This window comes from Propithecus coquereli, unplaced genomic scaffold (genome assembly GCF_000956105.1).
Source record: "Propithecus coquereli isolate 6110/MARCELLA unplaced genomic scaffold, Pcoq_1.0 Scaffold40, whole genome shotgun sequence".
Lineage (NCBI taxonomy): Eukaryota > Metazoa > Chordata > Mammalia > Primates > Indriidae > Propithecus > Propithecus coquereli.
This window is the reverse complement of record NW_012149730.1, coordinates 4,541,734-4,549,464: the sequence shown is the minus strand read 5'-3', so window position 1 is coordinate 4,549,464 and position 7,731 is coordinate 4,541,734. Positions and strand designations below refer to the sequence as shown.

Here is a 7,731-nt window from a genome sequence, read left to right as displayed (position 1 = left end):
ACTGTCAGTGGCATTTGCTGCCCCTTTCCTGGTGAAGACTCTAAGCTACTGCTAACAGAGAAACCCTTAAATTCACCTGCTTGTATAGCTATAGAACCCAGCACACCTGTTTCTACTTGGTAGTTAAAGAACGGTAAGGAGAGAGGGATAAAAAAGGCCTTTTTAGGCTAAAGGGAAATCACCTTGCTTTGTATCTTCTCACTTTGTTCAGTAGCCCTTGGTTCTGCAGGTGCTTCCTGCTCTTCCACAGCCAGGTGTTACAGATAGGCTCTCAAGGGCTGAGCACTTCATGGAAGGAAAACCAGCATCATTTTATGGAAAGTAACTTATTTGGTATGAGTAAAGGTTGTCTGTGAAACTAACATATGTGTCCATGGAAGACCCTCGATTCTGATTCATGTAACCCTGAATCAACCTCTCTGTGCTCCAGAAGAGGAGCACAGAAAAGAAACCCTCAAATTGTTTCGTTTTAAATTTCCTTCTGCATATTTCTCCAGACAGCCTCAATCTCTTCTGTCTCTTCTGACTTGATTCTTTCATCTTTCTTTTTCCCTGTATTCTCCTCTTTTATTTCTTCCCTTTTACAGCCCCAAAGTGTGAGTTGGCTGGAACAGGTGTATAGTCAAGAGTGAAAGAGCAGAGAAATGGTCAGCCATGGTTAGGTTGAGGAGCATAGTGTCAAGTGGTTTGAGTTCCTTCTTCTCCTTCTAGAAAGCCCAATACAGGTGAAGGCAAACACAAAATTTATAGTAACTAATCGAAAGCATCAGCTGAGAAATACTCCCCTGGAAACACTAATCTTTAGTTGATCCCAGGCAAGATGAGTTGATGTTTTCAACATCCTGTGTACTTAGCACTATCATTTTTACTTTGACAAAATAATATTCTAGATCCTAAATCTTTCCATTTAGTACAGCATAATTATTTTAATGAAATCCTTGGTGTTACCTATTGCTGCATAGCAGGTTACCACAAAACTTAGTGACTTAAAAGACAACCACCGCTTATTTGCTCATGATCATGCAATTTGGATAGGACTCAGCAGAGATGCTTTGCTCCACATGTTTACTTAGTTGACTCATCTGGAAGCTCATCTAGGGCTTGAGGATCCAAAATGGCCTTTCTCACATGTCTGGGGTCTTAGCTAGATGATTAGAAAGGCCACATTTGCTGGACCTGTCTCTACCTCATGGTCTTTTCTTTTCCAAGACCTCTTCCTCCTTGAAGCCTTCCCAACAGAATGGCCTTTCTTCTTCACATAGAGGCTGAATTCCAGGACAATAGCAGGGGAAAACAAGATTTCTTAAGGTCTAGGACGAGAACTTGTTCAATGTCACTTCTACAACATTCTATCGGTCAAAGAAAGCCCCCTGTGTTTATTGGTGGCTATTCATAATAGCCAAGATACAGAATCAACCTAAGTGTCCATCAATGAATGAATGAATAAGGAAAATGTGGTACATATACATGATGGAATACTATTTACGTGTAAAAAATAATGGCATCCTGTCATTTGTAGCAACATGGATGGAAGGGGAGTTCATTATGTTAAGTGAAATAAGCCAGACACAGAAAGATAAATTTTGCGTGTTCTCACTCACACGGAAACTAAAAAAATTAATCTCATGGAGAAACAGAATAGAATGGTGGTTACCAGAGGCTGGGGAGGGAAATGGGGAGGGGAAGAATAAAGAGGCTCATTAACGGGTGTAAAAATACAGGTAAAAGGAATAAGATCTAGTGTTTGGTGCACAATAGGATGACTATAGTTAACAATAATTTATTGTATATTTCAAAATAACTAGAAGAGTTGTTTTGGAATGTTCCCAACACAAGGAAGTGATGAATACTTGAGGTGATTGGCTGTCCCAATTACTCAGATTTGATCATTACACATTGTTTGACTGATTCAAAATATCACATGTACCCCATAAATATGTACAAGTATTATGTATCCATAAAGTTTAAGTTGAAAAAAACAAGAAGTCACAGGCTAGTCTGGATTCAATGCTGGAGAGACTACAAAAAGCATGAATTCATGGGCAGGATTCACTGGGAGCTGTGATGATTAATTTTAGGTGTTAACTTGGCTTCAGATATTTGGTCAACATTATTCTAGATGTTTCTGTGAAGTTATTTTTTAGATGAGAATTAATATTTAACATTTAAATCAGTAGACTTTGAGTTAAACATAATGTGCTTGGGCCTCATCCAATCAGTTGAAGATCTTAATAGAAAAAACTAACCTTTTTCAAAGAAGGAGTTCTTCCAAGAGACTGCCTTTGAATTTTTTTTTTTAATGCACAGTTTTCTGTTTTTAATATTTGGTTAAACAAAATACATCTTTTGTAAACAAACCTAGCACAAGGCCAACCAAAAAAGGGAATAAACACAAGAAAAACAAAAAGCCTAGGGTTGTCCCTTACTGGACATCAGAGTCAGGGGTGCTCCTTTACTAAAGGAAGTTGGGCTTTCTGCCCTTGGGCATCAGCACAGGTTCCTGCTCTTAGCACTGGAATTGGATACGAACAGAGAAACCAGCCCTGACATGTTTAAACATCTTTGCATATCCCATTGGCTCATGGACTCCAAGTGGATGTGGACTCCTTTCGAAGTGCCATTTGCATAGGCCCAAGCAGATATGTGGAGAGGAGTTTCCTCTCCTTCCCAGGAAATCGCTTGCTACCAGACAGTGCCAATGCACCCAAGGTCCTGCTGTGTCAGTCAGAAATGTTAGCTGTACCTTCTGGCTGGTGATGGTTGGAATGTCACTGTGCAGGAGTAAAGAGCTCTCTCTGGTGCCAAGCAGGTCTGGTGTAGAAAATGGTGCAGAAGAGACTGAGGCCAGTTGCTGAGAGGGAATAATGCAGGAGCGGCGTGGTGTCTTCTGTTACTCAGCATAAAAAATGGCCTTGTTGGACTGAAGATACATGTACAGAAAAGTCCTGGTGTAACATGCACTCCAGTCACAGTAGGTAGAAAGCCTCAGCCTCACCCCGTTAAGCTTGCTCAGGATTGACATGCAAGCCCCAGGCCAACTTTGCGGCTGGCAAGATGTTCAGCCCATAGAGCAGCTCTCAGACCTACCAAGACCATTGAACTCTATGGGCTAGTGGGTCATCCCTGTCTGCCCACCTGCCTTGAGGCAACCACAACCACATTGGTGACACGTGTGAGGTATGATATTTATTTCCCTTCTTTCTCTTCTTTTCCAAAGTTGCAGAAGAAAAGTGGCCTACAACTATTTCAAGAGGTAGGGGGTGGGTCAATCCTCAGCTGATTTGTAAAGAAAACTATATGAAGATGACAAACCTAGGTCCTATATCAATGCACGTAACCACCCAATTGGAGGGATATGCTTGTCACTACAGTGACCCGGACTCTCAGCCTAGGATGTCTACTGATTCTGGCTGTTCTTAAACTCTGAGGAGCCTATCTTCACAATATTTTCCTTACCCAACTCTGTCCCAAATTAGTGAAGTTTCATATCAAAGGCGGAATTATTTTTTCTTATTTTGCCAGAGTGGGTCAACTGGGAAAAGTGCTCTTTTGCCTTGTCTTTTGCCCCAGAACCTCCCAAATCAATGTAGTGAAATGGTAGAGACAAATTGGAGTGAAGAAAGCAAGCCACCCAGGCCTGTCCCAGTTTGGCTTTAGCCACATGCTCTTAGATATCTATCCAACCTCCATCACATTAGAATGTTGTAGAATTCAACTACATGGATTGGAATATGAGAGAATTTTTCATTATAAAACTACCAGGCTGAACAATTACTCTTTGCTGACAATACAATCCTATATCTAGAAAACCCCAAAGTTTCTGCCATGAGACTACTGGAATCCATAAACAAATTCAGCAAAGTCTCAGGTTACAAAATCAATGTACACAAATCTGTAGCATTCCTATACACCAACAACAGTCTGAGAACCAAATCAAAGATTCAATACCCTTCACAATAGCACAAAGAAAATAAAATGCCTAGGAATATATTTAACTAAGCAAGTGAAAGACATCTACAGAGAGAACTATGAAACACTGAGGAAGGAAATAGCAGAGGACATAAACAGGTGGAAAACCATACCATGGTCATGGGTCAACAGAATCAACATTGTTAAAATGTCTATACTACGCAAAGGGATTTACAGATTCAATGCAATCCCTATTAAAATGCTGACATCATTTTTCACAGATCTAGAAAAAATAATTCTATGCTTTGTAAGCAACCAGAGAAGACTCTGTATAGCAAAAGCAATCTTAAGCAAAAAGAATAAATTCGGAGGTATCAATTTACCATACTTCAACCTATACTACAAGGCTATAGTAACTAAAACAACATGGTACTGGCACAAGAACAGAGACATCTATCAATGTAACAGAACTGAGAACCCAGATATAAAACCATCCTCATGTAGACATCTGATCTTTGACAAAGCAGACAAAAACATACACTGGAAAAAAGAATCCCTATTCAATAAATGGTGCTAGGAAAATAGGATAGCCACATGTAGAAGACTGAAAGAGGATCCACACCTCTCACCTCTCACAAAAATCAAGTCACGGTGGATAACAGACTTAAACCTAAGACATGAAACTATAAGAATTCTAGAAGAAAATGTTGGAAAAGTTCTTATAGACACCAGCCAAGGCAAAGAATTTATGAAGAATACCCCAAAGGTAATCACTGCAACAACAAAAATAAATAAATGGGACCTCATCAAATTAAAAAGCTTCTGTACAGCCAAAGAAACTATCACAAGTGCAAACAGACAACCTACAGAATGAGAGAAAATATTCACATGCTACACATCTGATAAAGGGCTAATAACTAGTATCTATCTACAACTCACGAGCATCAGCAAGAAAAAAATCAAACAATCCCATTATAAAGTGGGCAAAGGACATGAACAGGAATTTTTCAAAAGAAGACTAATGGCCAAGAAACATATGAAAAAATGTTCAACATCTCTAATCATTGGGGAAATGCAAATCAAAACCACAATGAGATATCACTTAACTGCAGTGAAAATGGCTTTTATCAGAAAGTCCCAAAACAATAAATGTTGGCATGGATGCGGAGAGATAGGAACACTCATACACTGCTGGTGGGACTGCCAACTAGTACAGCTTCTATGGAAAGTAATATGGAGATACCTAAAAGAGCTAAAAGTAGAACTACCATTTGATCCAGCAATCCCATTACTGGGCACCTACCCAAAAGAACAAAAGACATACTATAAAAAAGACACCTGCACTCGAATGTTTATAGCAGCACAATTCACAATTGCAAAGATGTGAAAACAACCCAAGTGCCCATCAACACATGAGTGGATTAATAAAATGTGGTATATGTATACCATGGACTCAGCCACAAAAAACAATGGTGATCTAGTACCTCTTGTATTATCCTAGATAGATCTGGAGCCCATTCTACTAAGTAAAGTAACCCAAGAATGGAAAAACAAGCACCACATGTACTCACTATCAAATTGGTATTAATTGATCAACACTTATGTGCACATACAGTAGTAACATTCACCAGCTGTCGGGCAGGTGGGAGGAGAGCAGAGGAGATGAATATATTCACACCAAATGGGTGCAGTGCAAACCATCTGGGGGATAGACACGCTTGAAGCTCCGACTTGGATGGAGCAAAGGCAATGTATGTAACCTAAACATTTGTACCCCTAAATATGCTGAAATAAAAATAAATAAATAAATAAAAATTAAAAAAAAATAAAACTCCCAGTCTGGCCATAAACCACCCTTAAAACTGGAGGTAAGAGGAAATAGCATGCACCATTGCTATGGTTTTGGAGATGATTTCCTGCGAGACCCTTATGCTCCGGGTCCTTCAAGCCAGTAACATGGGCTTTGTGTGTATTGTGTCTTCAGACCCCCTGGTGTGACAGGAGGGAAAATGGAGGCAGCATCTCCAGGTGAGTCAGGAGCAGCAGTGACATGACCCTCTAGCAGAAGCTGTATCAAGTCCTCATAGAAAAGGGAAACAAGCTAGGAACTGCCCCCCCCACCCCAGGTTTCTCCTCTCTCTTAAAACAGGGGTTTGTGATCTTAAAAGTGTACAGAGCTGTTACCTTCCTTTCCCAGGAACAAACCATTGGGTGGTTCTTGGAACAGTCCATGCATCTGTCCTATTGCACTGTCAAATCTGAAGAGGAAAAACCCAATAGGATGTTTGGGGAATTGGCAAGGGCAGAGATGCACAGCAGAGGCCACAGCACATCACAGAGGACAGAAGAGGCTCAGGCGAGGACAACATTGGGCAGAACCATATTACACATCAGTCCTCCTACTCTGATGGGTCTCCACTGCTTCTGGTACCACCAGCAGAAGTTCACAGTTCTTTCCTCGCAAATGATGTTTTAGAAATTTCCTGAGCTCACTCTGGCCTCCAATCCACTCGGGCATCTTGAGTCTTGAGTTTGGAGTGGAGGTTATAGTAAGCCCCTCCGACCGCTTGAACGCAGATCCAGTGCTGCCTTTTGAGAGGCAACTTCAGTGGACTCCAGCACAGACTGGAGGGCAGATTCATGATGAAGCCCATGACGTTAATGAACAATGACCCTGACATCCCTGAGCTTGTCCCACCAAACAGCTTCATAGCCTTTGGTTTGAAGCGCTGCCGTAATGGTATTCGCCTAATAGTTTCCATTTCCCAGCATGCTCTTCTTGAGAGGTGTCACCATGGTGTTTGGAAACAACCTCTGGAAAATCTCATAAAGTGTTTCCCGGGTAAAGGCATTGCTGTCCTGGAAGACGTTATCGAGGGCACGGCGGGCACAAAGCTCCCTGCGCTGTTTCTCATGGTAGAGCCGCCCGGGTGCTGCTTAGGGCAGCTCCAGTAATTCAGATTTGGCCTTGTCTCCTTTCCATGGCACAAGACTCAGGTCTTTCGTTTTAGGTCCCAGAGAGAGCTAAAAACACCCCACTCTTCCCTCCTGAGGAAGAATGTAAGCTTCTCAGTCTTTCCAAAATTCCTCAGGTCCACCTTATTCTCTGGTGTCCATAATTTATGCTTTGTCACTGGGAGAAAATGTTGGAATCAAAAGAGGGAAGAACCCACCTCTTCTCTCAATAGAAAAATACCTTTAGATTGGCTTACTTCACCCTGACAAAGTGCAGAGTTTAAAAAAAAAAAATCATAAAATGTGAGAACTTATTTCCCCCTCCCCGCTTCGCCCCTCCCCCTCCTCTCCTCCCCTCCTTCCAAAAAACCACGATTTTTCCTGCCATATTTTCCTCTTTTCAAATGCCAACCAGGTCTCCACGCAAGGGGACTGAACAGAATCGGTCACATCGTTCCTTTTCTTCCATTTCTTTGGAACCACCACGCCATGGACTCAGGAGAAAAGGCCCAGGAGGGTAGTGCATAAAACGCACAGTCCCAGCAGCTAGCGAGGGCCGGCCAGGGTGGGATCTCGGGCTGTGCGGGCCGAGGGGCAGCCCTCCATCCCTTCGGGTGCAGGGGGGGGGATGAAAGGCGGGGCACCGTTCCGTTGCCTGGAAGGCGCAGATTCTCGCCCTCCCTCCACAGCCCGCCGCCAGCCCCTGCCTGGAGCTGTGGGCCGCCACCTGGGCCAAACAAGGACAGTCTGCCCTGACGGTGAAATTGAACTGCAGCATCAACTTTTCCCAGCCTGCTGCCCTAACCCTGCAGATTTTGGACTTGCCAGCCTCCAAAACAATGTGTGCCAATTCCTTAGTCCCTTAGT

The 7,731-nt window shown here is 42.4% G+C and overlaps 1 pseudogene; it reads right to left on the bottom strand.

Moving 5' to 3' along the window:
• Nucleotides 1-6,292: 6,292 nt before the first annotated feature.
• The window catches only part of LOC105817176, a 14,710-nt pseudogene continuing 13,271 nt past the window's right edge, over nt 6,293-7,731 (bottom strand).